Raw genomic sequence first — 15,191 nt, 5'->3', positions numbered from 1 at the left:
TTTCTTTGTCTTTTTTTTTTCTGATACTCCTAGTCAAATGTTTAAACTTTCTGCATTCTCTAGTTTTCTTTTCTTTTTTTTTTCTTTTCTAGTTTTCACCTCTGTGGCTATTTGTTCTCCTTTTTCATGATTTTCTTAACTTTATCTTGAAAACCTTCCACTGAATATTTTTAGTTCTGATATTATATATCATATATACTTGTGTAATATATATGTTCATATAAGTATATATTAATTTCCAGGAGTTTTAAAATTCTTGTTATTGTTACCTGAATGGACATTAAAAATACACTCTGTCCTTGTTTCATGGATATGAATTTCTTTTACCTCTTTGAGGCTATTTATTATAAGTTGTTTTCTTTTTAAAAATTTTCTCTTCTTCCCTGAATTGTCTTTGATTCTTTCAAGTTCTTTTTCTTATAGTGGTTAATTTTGCTCTCTTTCATGTCATAAACTTCTTCTGAACCATGATCTTTCCTGTTTATCAATACACAATTTTGTAAGACACTAAAAGACTGCTTGCAAGCTCTGTGCTTTTGTCAGGACCTGTTGATTAGTGGACACTACTGAAGAGTGATCAGGTGGAGACCCAGATGTTTTGTGGGAAACTCTGACTGTCAGTATCTAGAGGTCTTTTCTTTTAGACTGGTCAGTTTCTTCAGAGTCTCCATACTGGAGGGCTGAGCAATTGAAGACAGCTGCCAACTTTCTGAAAGTCAAGATGGTGGAGATGGCTACCCAAATTTAACCAGCTCATTTCAATATGAAAATGTTTTAAAAACTTTTTATTATTGAAAACTTTTTGTGTGTGTGTGTGGCTGACTGGTACAGGGATCTGAACACTTGACCTTAGTGTTGTTTTCTTTTTTAATTTATTATTTTTAAATTTTTTGGTGGCTGGCCAGCAGGGGGATCTGAACCCCTGACCTTGGTTTTATAAGGTTGTGCTCTAACCAACTGAGCTAGCTTGCCAGCCCCTGACCTTAGTGTTATGATGCCATGCTCTAACCAACTGAGTTAACCAGCCAGGCCTGAAAACTAAGCATATATAAAATTAGAGAGAATAGTATAATAAACCCAGCTCCAAGAATTATCAGTTTATGGCCAGCTTTATTCCATATATTCCCCCAACCCATTCCTCCCCTAGATTATTTTATAGCAAATCACAGATATTACATTATTTAATCTGTAAATATTTCAGTTTATATTTCTAAAATAAAACTTTTAAAAAATAGCTGTAATATCACTAGCACATCTGAAAACTTTATATGCCCAATTAATGCAGTGCTTATATATCCCTAATTGCCTCATAACTTCTCTTCCTCCTCCTTTTCCTTTTTTCTCTTCCTCCTTTTCCTCATCCTGCTTCTCCTCCTCTTTTTAACTACTTGCAGGATTCAAATATAATGTAATTGGTTGATATATCTCTTAAGTCTGTTTAAGTCTATTTTTTTCTTTTTGAATTTCTTTATTAAAGAAGTCATGTTATTTCTTTATAAAGAAGCCATTTTAACAGTTTCCTACAGTCTGGAGTTTTTAGACTGCATTCTTGTGGTTTGTCTGTAATATTTTCTGTAAAATGGTAGTTACAGCTAGAGGTTTAATTAGATTCAGGTGTGATTGTTTTGGAAATACTACTTTATAGAGTTTTGTTTTGTATTTTCATTGTATGGCACCTAATGTTCTATTGTCTCTCTTTTTGCAAAATTAACAACCATTGATGATCATTACCTAGGTCCATTATTGTATTAGAGGTTGCAAAGCAGTGATAGCCTAATGTTGCCCATTCTTTTAAAATTTATTAGCTGAAAGACTTCTATAAAGAGAAACCTTTCCTTTCCTCACCCACTATTTGGTTACCATGAGGTACAGTTCATACACAAAAGGTAGTAGAAATGCTTGATTCTTTCTCTTATTAGTTTTCCAAATAATGAAATGGTTCCCTGGCATCCTTCAAAGAAGATCAATAAGATTTTTCTTTTAAGTGTAATTATGTACGTGTGAATTTAAACATATTTGATGAACTTTAATCAATAGCCGTTATTATTATCATTGATGATCAATTGGCCAATGGGAGCCTCTAACTGGTGCATAAGTCCTTTTGACATGACCCTAGTAGACATTGATAGTTTTTTTGCTTTCTGGTTGGTATGACAAGATTTCCAGAATCATCTTGTACATAGCATGTTTCAGACCTGGAAACTTCCATTTCCCCCAAAGAGTCCTGGTTCCTTTTATTGCAAAGTGGTATTTAAAGACCATAATCTGGGGACTAAATGTGCTTATTACTACTGAGTTGGTTAGTTTCTTGTCTTTTTCAGTGGACAGAGCCAGGAAATACACTTGTTAAAGATAAAGTGCATCAAGAGTTATTACTGATAATTCCAATTCAAATTCAGGACTACAGAGATTTCACTAATCTTCATTGACCTTCCATCTGATTTTATTGGTTTCTTTCTCCCATGCCAAACAACTCCAAGAACATCAGTATCATTATTTATTTGCTTTGTTAGTGTATATCCCACTAGGGATGTATATAGAGTCAATTATCGGATTTTAAATTACTTGAAAATAGTTTCTCTCTATGTGGTTATGATACCAACTCAACAGACAGTTCTTTTGTTTCATCATGCTTTTGATTTTTGTTGGGCTTGCCTATTTATTTACTTAATTTTATTGTATTGTTATGTAGAGTATTTACATGGTTTCATTTTTTTCTTTTTAATAAATTTATTTGTTATTATTGTTTTTACATTTTAAGATGGTTGTGAAGCAGTTGTGGGGGAGGAGGAGAGGTGAAAGGGAGGGAGATAAGGTGCAAGGAGTAGGAAGGAGGGAGGGTGGGGCATGGTTGAGGCCTATGGCACCTCTCTTATTCTGGCAGGGGAGCCAAGGAGGCTTCCAGTGGCGGCTCAGTGGCCGTGGCTGGGCAGGATGTGGATGTCAGTGGGGGCGTGACTGAGACCCTCAGCCCCCACTGCCCCAGCTGGGGAGCCCAGGGCACTTCCAGTAGTGGCCTAGTGGTCATCTCTGTGCTGAATGCAGAAATTGGGGGTGTGGCTGAGGCCCTCAGCTCCCCACTGCCGGCTCAGGGGCCTGGGGCATGGCCAGCTGGTCAAGGCTGGGCTGGATGAGGATGTCAGGGGTGTGACTGAGGCCCTCAGCTCTCCCCCCACCCTGGCTTGGGAGCCTGGGTGGCTTCCGGTGTTCTAGGTTTTACAGGTGTTCTTTGGTGGTGTTAGACCTTTACTGGTTAATATCAGAACTCTGTCTCTGATCTGCGGGTTTTGGTTTTTTTCTTTCAGGTCTGCGTTGGATTATTCACTATTCTCAACACATAAACTCTGCACTGGAACTAATATGTTGTCCTTTGCTTACCTCTAAAATGGGGAACTTCCTGTGGGGACCAGCATTTGAGCCCGGTGATTGAGCTAAGTTGCTGCTTTGCTGCTGATTCTCTGGGAGAAGCTTTTTGTGCAGCTCAGGGTTTAATTGTTGACCTTGTAAGCATTTCCAGGTCTTGTGAGGTCCAGTACACCCGAGTTCTGTGGAAACTCTGGTTTGGGCCTGAGTCTTTTCAGCAAACGGCACCCCCTGCAGTTCTATATTCTTGACCAGCCTCCTGTGCTGATTGGAGGGCAGATCAGCTGTCCTTGCTGTGCCCCAGTGTTCCCCCAGTGGGCCTGTCTCCCCCACCACCGGCACTCCAAACACTTCCCATGGGGTGGGCCATGCACTGGTTCCTTGTGATGACTCACCAGCCTCTGAGTGGCTCTTTTTTTTTCAGTTGTCTGTGGCCCCTTGCTCCTATGTGGGTCCACGGGAACCCTGCTAGTGGACTTGCTGGCCTGGGGGCCACCAAGGCCCTCTTCTCCCTGGCAGCCTCCAAGCAATTTCATACAAAGGGCACAGCAGAGGCTTTTGCCAGCTCTTGCTTTGTGTGCTCACCAGGGCAGCCTTGAAATGGTCGGGGCTCACAATGGTGAGAGTGGTCCTTTCTTTCTCTCATTGTGGCTTCTCCTGCCTTCATGAATTCCATAGGTTTCTTCTCCTCTTCCCCTGAGCTCTAGTGGTCCCAGCCTCACAGTTGTTGCTTTTTAATAGTTGTAAATTGGTTGATTATGGGAGAGAGTGATGCTGGGGACCGTCTATTCTGCCATCTTGATTGGAAGTTTCCTTTTTACATGGTTTTAATGTCAAATCTATAAAATAAATTATACTCATTGATGTCTACCTTCTACCCTGTCCTCTTCACTTTGTTTCCTCCCTTCTCCAATAGATGGTCATTTAAAAAACTTTAAAAAATTTATCTTTCCATTTTGTGAAATGTAAGCAAATAAGTATATATATTTATATTCCTCCTTTCTTTCTTAGATAGATGGTTGCCTATTATACACATTTTTATCCACTTTAATATTGACCTTTTAATAAAATTTGTGTCTGGGAATATGTTACATGTTTATCTTGTGGCTCAACCTGGTGTGTCTCTTACTGGTTTGTCACACACTTCTTAAAGCAGATACCCAATGGCAAGGGCTTGGATGTGCTTTTAAGGCGTATGAATCTGAGTTTGAATTCTAGTTTTGCCTTTTACTTGCTGTGAGACTTTGGACAAATATGTTAATCTCTCTGGGTCTCATTCTCTTCATCTGTAAGATGGAAATAATGAAAACTTCTTCACAGGGTTATTGTGGATAATTCAGGAAGAGCAATTGGCACAGTGCCCGCACACGGTAAAGATCGGATAAATGTGAGCTGTTTTCAATTGTGTTGTTATTAGCTCTGGGTTTTCTTTGGTATTCTTGTCAATTGATGGTTCTAAGAATCTCACAAGTACTAATTTTGTTTGCCCTAACTTTCAGCTCCTGAAGGAGCAGATAACCTCTTGGGCCAAGTGACCAGTCAGATCACTGGATGTGGTCAGGGCTGCCCAGGCACTGCTCTGCAGTCAGGGGCTGCCTCCTTCTGACCCAAGTCCAGGCCCCTCTCTGGCCAGCCCCACAGAGCTGCGTCCTGTCCTGCAAAGCCACTACCAATTCTTGCCTTCCCAACTTTCCTTTTTGGCTCAGCTCTTTCCTGTCCTGGGCTGCAGTATCCATGCAGAAGCTGCTTCCAGGCCTCTGCTGCATCCTGAGGAAACTTCTGTTCAAACTTGGGAAGGGCTCTCTCACTCCATTCTCAGGGCCCTGGCCCTAAGGCTCAGGTTAAGTACTCCACGCTCCTCCCTTCCATTGTCTTTGAGGATTTATTATCATGTGACATCACCACCACACCCTGTCATCATGGCATTGCATCATTATATCAGTACATTATTCTTACATTAACATGGTTACACTGTCAGGTTGTCATTTCGTTGCTGGGTTGTGTGCCTCATTATAGTCATTTCAGGACTACAGTGTCACTGACTACATAGTTACCTTGTTAAAGCCCCATATTGTTAACCCATAGTGCATTGACCCATCATTTCCTGGTTGATATTAGTAAATTGTCATATGGTTATTCTGTTTTGGACTACTTCATGTGTTGTTGACACAACCTTACTGCATTATATTATTATAGGATTATTTTGGTTCAGTATTATACTGTTACTTTGCTATAGTATTTTAACAGCCCGTCCAAACTAAAATGCAAATTTGGAGCTAGGAGAGTGGGGCAGGAAGGTTTATTTCCCAATTCTACATTCCAAGACCAATTTACTCCCTGAGCTACTTCCCTGTAATTGTTTATTGGACATCACACCCTGGCATGTCAAACTCAGGCATGTATACTCAGTATACAAGGTCACGCTCATTGTTTCTAGTGCCAAGTCAGCCTCTCTTCTTGCCTCTGCTGATGGCCCTACCAGCCACCCAGCCTTTTGGAACACAACCCTTGGAGGCAGTCATCATTGCCCAATCTCTCTTCCTCACCTTCATATCCAATTGGCAGCCAAGTCTAGATGTGACACCTTGATGAGGCTATCAGCAGGTCTTCTTGGGCCCAGACACTTGAAAATGGAGCCCACCCAGCTTCCCTTGTCCCCTTCTGCCCCTCAGAGAGACTTCTCCATCACAGACCTTCTTTCCACAGGTCAACTTCAAACTCTCTCTCTCTCTCTCACTGTTGTGCTCTCTCTTTCTCCATCCCCCTTCTCATAATTGCACTAGCCTCCTAATGGTCTCCCTGCCTCAGACTTCCCCCCAACCACCCCATCTGGCAACCAGAATTAACTTTCCAAATAAAACTTTGCATCTGGCCATCCTTCAAGACAGTCAGTGGCCGCCCTCTCCCCAGGCAGGATAAAGGCCAAACTCAGCATAGCATTTATTGCCCTTTACAAACTGGTCTCCCTCTGCCTCATCCCCCTTATCCAGTCAGCATCCAAATCCTGTCAGTTCAACCTCGAGTAAATACATCAAAATCAGGTTTTGAAAGTTTCCATTCCAATGGATTTCCTGTCCTTCCTTGAACAGCTCCATGCTTCAGCCAGCCCATGTCTCTGCACAGAGCTTGCTTCTTCCAGACCCTGGGCTTTGCTCTTCTAGAAAGTTCTCCCAGCTGCTCTCCCTGTCATTCTAACCTCCAGTTCATAGCAGCCTCTCCCTTGTCTGGGCCCACTCAGCATGGCTGTTTGAGGCAGTTTGATAGGGTCACCAGCTGACTAAGTGTTCTCTGAGAGTTTCTCATCTCTTCAGCCACCCCAATCTGTCTTTGGCTCCCAGGAGAGTTCTGACACTAGGGAACTTGACCCCAGAGTCAGGTAGGGGTAGAGCCAAGGCAGGGGTAGGCATTTATTTAATCAAAAACTATTTACTGGTATCCATTAAATGCTAGGCTCTGAGAATAGAGACATAGACTACATTCTCATGAAACTTAGCATTTTTGTGGAAGACAGACAATACACAAATACTTGCTAGTGTGACATTTGATGAAGGGAGAAATTTGGGGAGCTGTAAAAGCATATCAAGGGGTCAGGGAAGGCTTCTTGGAGGGAGTGACATTTAATCTGAGATCTGAAGGATGACTAGGAGTTAGTCAAGTGAATAGTAAGGGTTGCAGGGTGGAAGAAGTATTTCATACTGAGAGAAGAACAGTGTATAGAAAGACCTAACAGGAAGGCCAGTGTGGTTGGGGCAGAGAGAGCAGGGGTAGGGGATGGGGGTAGGGGAGAAGCGTGCTGGAGATGAGCCTGGGCTGGTGGCAGAGGGTGGAGCTTTGTGGCTTGTGAGTCAAGTTAAAAGTTTGGACTTGATCTCATGAAGGCCCATGGTGGTCTACCAAAGAGTGTTAAGCTGGAAGTTAGCGTATGTGTGTGTAGGGGTGAGGTGGAGTAGGATGATATTTGCATTTTTAAAGAGAACATTAGCTACAAGCCTAAATCAGCAGAGCAGAAAGAGCTGATGATGGCTCAGCCTTGAGTGGCGGCAGAGAGATAGAAGCAAGAGGACCAAATTTAATATATTTACAGGAGGCTGAACTCTCAGGACTTGGATTCTGTTTGGATGAGAGGGATGAGGAAGGGGGAGGGCTCAAGGGTGACTGGCAGGATTCTGGCTTAAGCAGTTGAGTGGATGACAGCGCCATTTCCTCAGATTAGGATCAATGGATGGGACAATCATGCCTTGGATTCTTTACAAATAGTCATCCAAGGTGGTTGATGTTAATAATAGGGGAGTACAGAGATTTATGGGGTCCAACCAGTCAAGGGGTTGAGAAAGTCTTCCTGGTTGGGCTAGCTGGTGGCAAGGCCATGACTAAATGTGGCTGAGGGTCCAAGATACGAGGTTGGGCCTATGACTGGGGGGACCTGGGGGAACTTGGAAGTCAGGGAAGCAGGAGGCCTGGAGACCTGAAAGTGGACCCAGGGTGGCCCAAGGCCTGGGTGACTCCAGCCTTGGTTAGTGACAGACAGCTAGGCTAGGCTGGGCTGCCCTCTCCTCCTCTGATAATTAATCCCACACGGGGGCCGCGGGCGATGACAGGGCTGTCTAGCGTGCACTTAAGCATTAAATGACCAATTTCTGTCAGACTAACTTCCCCAGCCTCCCCATCTCCTCCCCTGCTGCCCACCCCCTGCCTGTACCCCCGCCCTCCACTCCCTGCACTCTGAGTTTTTCAGCAACTGATGGCTCCTGGTTCATTTCTGTGGAATTAATTGGTCCCTGAATGAATTCTGTTGACAGGGCAATTTATCATATGTTTGGGCTGACAGTGTGGGTGTCTGGGGGTAGGGGGTGGGGAGATGGATGGGGGGGTGGTGATATAAGAGGGAGGAGGGGTTCTGGGTTGGGATGAATATTGGCTGTAGATGGGGGCCTGAGAGGCACCAGTCCAAGGGCTTAGGGTATCATAGAGCACCCCAATCATGGTTTCATCCTTTGCTACACGTCCTGATCTCACAAGTATGGGAGAAACCCCAAACTGGAAAGGATTGCCCCAAACTTTGTTAGGCCTCTCCCCAACTCTTCAATCATCCCAGATGGGGGTGTCTTCATTGGGGAAATTCAGCACCACCCTACATTAACCCTCTGAAGGCTGGATTGAGGCCTGGGGCTCTGAGAGAGATTAAGGGAGAGAGAGAGAGAGAGAGAGTGTATGTGTGTGTGTGGGTGGGGTGAGCATGCACGTGCCTTTAAGGAGCGAAGAACTGATTAGTCTGGGGGGTAAAGGGGCTAGTCTCCAGGGAGTTGGGCGCTCAGCCGGCTTGGCTAACAGGGGCCTAAGGGACTGGCTAATTGGGGTATTGGAATGGTTTGGGTAAGCAAGGGTGTTGTGGGGAGGCTAGAAATGTAGTTGGCCCCAAGTAGCTTCTTCCTTTGTCTTCCTCCCTAGTACTCTACCCTGTACCCTCAACGGTTCCCTCAGACCAGCATTTGTCTCCCTCAATGCTTACAGCCTTCACCCCCAGAGACCTCTGGGCAGACTCTGGGAAGAGAGTAAGGAAAAGGCAGTACTAGCTCCCAGATGAGAGGGATGGCAACAAATAAATAAATCCATGCCTCCTTCTTCTCTAGCTTAACCGCCTTCCATTCCCTTCCCCATCCCCTTCCCCATCTGAATGTACCCATCCCACCTCCGCAAAGCTTATGTGAACCTCTTCTGGCCACAGAGATTGCCTGAGCACCTACAGTATACAACTATGGAAACCTAGAATGTCCAAGTGGGAAGGAGCCCTAGAGGCCATCTGGTTTTACACACAAGGAAACTGAGGCACAGAGAGGGTGGGGCTTGTTGAATGCCACATAGTGACCTTGTGAGCAAACTTCTGTGTCCCTTCTGCCCTTGGCTTGGAGATGCCTCCATATCCACACGCATTTTGTTCTGCAGGTAGGGGCTGGAAATTCCTTGGGGAAGGGGAAAGTTGTGGCTCTTCCATACAAGGCAGCTGAGGCCATGTCTGTGCACTTGGGATCAAAAAGATCAGACTGTGAGAATGGCCCTGAGGGGCTGCTAGGGTTCAGTCAACCAGGGAGGCTGCATGGAGGGAGGGGGGACGTGGATTGGATGTGAGAGAGGAGGACAGCATCTTCTTGTGGGGGCCTGGATGCTGTGTCCTGAAGGATGGAGCCAGGGCAAGGGTGGCCGAGGATCTACCACCAGTGTGTGCTCTCCCAGCTGAAACATGCTCCTTCTGCTCTCACAGACTTCCTTCTGAATCCCCAGAAGAGAGTCTTCCAAAATTCTCTATCCTTTTCAGAGCTGGATCCAGTGCCCCCACCCCAGCAAATAGGAGCTACGTCTCCTGCAACCTCTCCAAGCCCCTCCGATGCCCTTCCTCTCCCCAGCAGAATTCTCTGGCTCCTCCCCGCCCCATGCCTCTATGCCTCCACCCCATTCTTTCAGATCTCTTTCCACAAGCCTCTCATGCCCACCTCTGAACAGCCTCCCTTCATCCCCCTTCCTCAGCTGGCAGCCCTTAGCCTGAAAGAACCTTCTCTTGTGCTCACTGGCCACACCCTCTCCTGACCTGTTCCCCTCCCTTCCAAACCTTTCAAAAGAATTATTTACATTCTTCCCGCTTCTACTTCCTAGGGTGTTAGCCACAAATACCCCCACCCCCAGCAGCTCTCCCTTCACCTTTAGAAACTGCTAGATGGGAGGTTGCCAGGTATCTCCTGTTCACCAAATCCAATGGCCTTTCCCTCGGTTGTAGAACAAAACAAGCCAGATTTGGTTTATTCATGAAACAATCATGCTTATATGTGTCAAGGGCCTGGTTGTCTCTTTACTTTTTTCAATTTAAATTTTATTTTTCAATAAAGTCAAAATTAGATTTTAAAAATAGTTTACTCACAGAAATCTCACCCTTTCCCTGTCCCCATCCACACTGTTTCCCGCTCAGAGACAACCATTTTTATTAGACTGTTGTTTATCTTTCTAATGCTTATGTATATACAAGCAAATGTGATATAAATTCTTATTTTCTCTTTTTCTTACACAATATGTCCTCTGTTCTGTACCTTTCTTTTTTACTTAAAAATAGAACCTTGTCAGGTTTCATGCTAGTTTCCTTCCAGAGCTAATCTAATCATTAGTGTGGGTCCCTGTCATCTCACAGAGTTCTCCCTGCACCCACTGTCTCTCCTTGTATCCCACTCTTCACATTGTAAACAGAGAACTTTTCCAAAAATGCATACCTATGAAGCCATCCTCTCTTGATCAAAAACTTTCTATGGCTCTCATTGCCTGTAGAAGAAAAATCCAAAGGCTTTAATGAGACATTCATGCCCTCCAGAACTGTTATAATTGTTTTGGTTGTAACTCACAGACACCCGACACATTCGCTTAAGCCCCCAAAAGGAGAATGTATTGGCTTATGACCCTGGAAATCCAAAAGTGGGTCTTGCTTCAAGCCTCGCTGTCTCCAGAGGATACCACTGGAGCTCTTTCTCTCTACCTCTCAGCTTTGCTTGTTTCTGCTGACCCCGAGTGTGACTTCACTCTCAGGCAGGCATTTCCACATAGCAGAGCGGAATCCTTAGGGACGCTTGGTCCTCCTCATTGCAGCTCACAGTTTCTCTTCCAGTAACCAACAGCAATCCTTCTGAGAGAAATCTCATTGTTTCTAACTTGAAGTCTATATGCTGTGGCCAGGGACATGGGGTCCTCATTGGCCAGATGCGGGTCACAGGCCCTCATCCGTGGTCAGGAGCTGATGGGCACTCTGGTGGACAGTCTTGCAAGAACTACACAGGATGGTGGAGAGACAGTTTCCCAATGGAAGGAGAGAGGCTCCCTTGACGCCCCCCATGGAGACCGAGTAGGTGCTTCAGATCATAAGGAACAGAGTCTCCCCAGGGAATGGTGAGAGTTATTTGAGGGGTTCGGTGCTTCTGAGTCTCAAACCACTGGGCTGCAGGAGAAGTAGGAACAGCATCTGTCCTCAGTGACTCTCTCTCCTGTCATCCTCCCCCTTCATGTGGTTGAGGGTCCCTACTGTCACTTTACTCTGTGTCTCCCCCCGTCTCAAGCCTCCTGCTTACTCGTGGTTTCTTCTTCCTCATAATGACATTTGTTTATTTGTTGAGCATCTACTGCATGCCAAGCACTGCGCTAGGCATTGGGAATATAGCAGTAAACAGAAAAGACAAAAATCTCCCCTCCTGGAGCTCATATTCTAAGGGGAGAGAACAGGACATAAATAAAATGTGTAATCTGTCAGGTGGTGGTAAACAGTATGGAGAAGCAAGAGAAGGAAATACAGAGTGATGGTGGGGCATGCTATTTTATTTAAGGTGGTCAGGGAAGGCTTCTGATAAGGAAACACTGGAGTAGAGAACTTAAGGAAGTGAGGAAGCCAGTCATGGGGCTATTGGGGGGAAGAGCTTGCCAGGCAAAAGGCACATCCAATGCCAATGTCTCGACAAGGTGCATGCTTGGTGTGATTGAAGCACAGCCCAGAGGCCAGCAGGCTGAGAGAGCACAGTGAACTGAGGGAGGTAATGGGAGGTGAGTGAACGTGGTCATGGGGCTGGAGGTCTGGTGAATAGCCAGAACATGGAGAGCCTGGTAGGTCAGTTTTAGGATTTTGTCCTTGACTCTGCGGGAGATGGGGAGCCACTGCAGGGTTCTGAGCAGAGGAGGGACATGGTCTGCCATACATTTGGAGGATCACCCTGGCTGCTGGAGGGAGGCAAAGATGGAAGCAGGAAGACCAATTAGAACTTTGTTCTTTGTAAGTGCAGATGGCTCAGACTGAGATACTATAGTGAGGGCAATTGGAAGTGGTCCTATTCTGGATCTATTTCAAAGACAGAACTGTTGGTTTTGCTGATGGATCAGATGTAGAATGCAAAAGACAGGAGGAGTCAGGGAAGATTGGGGTTTTGGGCTTTGAGCGCCTGGTGGAATGGAGCCATCCTTTACTGAGATGAGGAAGACTTGGGAATCCCCTCAGAGTTTCCATCAGGCTTTGCCTCTCCTGGTTAATAACCTCATTCTCTCCATACTTCCTAGTTCTGATTTCTGAGAGAGGAGGATTGATTGCTTCAGTGTGGATTAGTGCACAAGTTCAATTTTATACCAGTAACAGAGTCACTGGTACAAATATGTTGTGTACATGGGCAGGAGGTGGCTGTGGGTGGGGCAGCTTCCTTAAAGGAGCTGTGTGAGTGACAGGCATCATTTTGACATTTGAACTACAGTGTTCTGGATACCAACTACTTTTAAGCTTCATCTCCTGCCACCCCTCCCCACACAATGTCTCTCCCCAGGCACCTGAGACTCCAGCCACATTTTATTGCCTCAACCCAGCACACTTTTTTTCATCTGTTTGTAATTGTCATACTTGGTGTATCTCGGCTGGGGGTGGGAGTGAGGACAGGACTAGTAGATTCAAAATGAGTTCTGGGAAAAACAAACTGAAACTGGAAAACAGGCCCTATTTGTGTTGGGGTGGGCAAATGGGGCCGCAGTTAGAGTAGACAACTGGCCAAGGACTATAGAGCATGTTTTGGGGCCCTTGTACTGATTTCAAGCTGAAATCAGCACCCCAGGAGGGACACAGCATGAAAGCTTCTGCGCAGAGGTAGTCACTGTAAACAGTGGGACTTTGCTGTCCAGTTCACTATGAGAGAGACCAGTAATAGAACAGAAGATAAGAGGTTCTGGTGGGACCCACGTGAAAAGCCCTGGCTCCCAATTTGACGGATTGGGAAGGACAGTGCTCCCTGTCTGGAGGGGACCCAGAGGCAAAGCTAGGCACCGGGGACCAGATGCCTGCTATATATGATGAGGGCTGCCCTGGCCCAACCCAGTGTCCTGGCAACTTCTGGGAACTCACTCGCTAGGCATCAGGCAACAGTCAGGAGTTCTGCCATGCTGGGTCTTCAAGGGTTCTGAACAGGATCTCCAAAGCAGAGTGCACATCCTCCAGGGGGCACAAGATAATCCATTTGGGTGTGAGAAGGAAATATTACAATTTCTATTTCTATGTTTTCTAATCTCACTCTTTTTATGTTTTATAAGATTCATGGGCCGGCCTGTGGCTCACTTGTGGTGCTGGTAACACCAAGGCCATGGGTTTGGATCCCTATATAGGGATGGCCGGTTAGCTCACTTGGGAGAGCGTGGTGCTGACAACACCAAGTCAAGGGTTAAGATCCCCTTACAGGTCATCTTAAAAAAAAAAAAAAGATTCATGATATGTTAGTCCAGTAGTACATTTATGGAATTTGTAGAAAAGTAAATATGCTTATATTGGGAGTACACATTCAGAATTCTTTTGACCAGTAGGGTGCATGACCAAAGACGTTTGAAGACTACTCTTCTGGGAGACTAGTGGTGAAGAGGGGTGGCACCAGGCTGGGTGGAAAGTGGGACTGCCATCTGCTGAGGTAGAGAATAGGGAGGAGACACAAGTGCAGAGGAAGAAGGAAAGGGATGGACTTGACTGGGGGTTTTCTAATTTGTTGGCTGTCCTATATTTCCCCAGGAGGTGCCATTTGTTGGTGAGCTGTGGATGAAGCTGGGCAAACTGGCTTGGGGAAAGAAAGATTTCTGGGATCCTGGTGGGAAGAAGGTATCTGAGAGATACTGCCCCAGCCAAAGGAGAAGGTGACCCCTCAGTCTGCCCTGAGGTTCTGCTTGCAGACCCCAGTCATGCCTGGCAGCTCAGAGCTTCAAGAGCCTTTACAGTGGGAGGAGGATGAGATGGAAGTTGAGCTGGGAAGGTTTCACAGGGCAGAGAAGGAACATCTCCCAGGCTGGAGACCAGGTGGAAGCTGGGGACTTTGTGTTGGCAAGAGTGTGGGTGGGTGAGAGCTGGGAGATTGCTCAAGGGATGGAGAGGGGACCCTTCCAAGTATACAGCAGGAAAAACAGGATATCCTCTCTCCCAAACAGGAAGAGAGACGCGGGGTCAGACACACAGATTCTTCACTGGACACCTGGGCACAAACAACAAGGATGTCTAAAAAGGCAAGCAGTTCTCCTTCTACCCACCCCCAGACCCACCCAGGGACACAGACCCACACAGGCAAGCAGAAATCCATAGGCATGCAGGAAGCCACCAACCGACGGGCACAGGCGCCTGCGCACCCTGTCTAGGACACACCAGACCGCAGCGCAGGGCTAGTCCCAGCTGTTGCTTGCCAGGCCTGAAAGACCTCGGCTCGCTGGCGAGGTCCCACGAGCCGGCTCCAGAGGTCTCCTTGGGGCTGGCGCTCTCTGGGCTCAGAAGTAACTGCGGAGAGAAGTAACTTACAGCAAGCGTCTGCGGTCTCTGCGGTCTCATTGCAGACTCTAGGGATAGAGTTGGCTGTGCCCACGCGCAACTGCGCCCGCTGGGGAACCTAGGACAGGACAGCAGACCACCCCCTACCCACGTGGAGAGGGTGAAGGCCTCAGACTTCGCGTTTGGAGAGTCTGCACCCTAAATCTGGATGCGGCTGGAATGGCAGGTTGGCAGAATGGGCCCGGTATAGGTATGTAACTCTAAATTATTTTGAAGTTTTGGGAAGCCAGAACTCCGTGACCGGGGGGCGGGGGTGCGGGGTGGGGGAGGGCGACTACTGAAGGGCAGGCTGGTCTGGGCCTTTGCCTGCCGCCTGGTTGCGGGGATGGCATGGGGGTCTCAGTGAGAGGGTAGTTGGGGAGGGTTGTTGAGGGGGTTATTGAGGATTGACCAGTGTGAAGGGAGAGACAAACCTGGAGCCGTGGGGAGTGACATACAAAATTTTATTATTTATTATTATTATTGTTTATTTATTATT

Source organism: Cynocephalus volans, chromosome 7 (assembly GCF_027409185.1).
Source record: "Cynocephalus volans isolate mCynVol1 chromosome 7, mCynVol1.pri, whole genome shotgun sequence".
NCBI classification, from domain to species: domain Eukaryota; kingdom Metazoa; phylum Chordata; class Mammalia; order Dermoptera; family Cynocephalidae; genus Cynocephalus; species Cynocephalus volans.
This window is presented reverse-complemented; position numbering follows the sequence as displayed.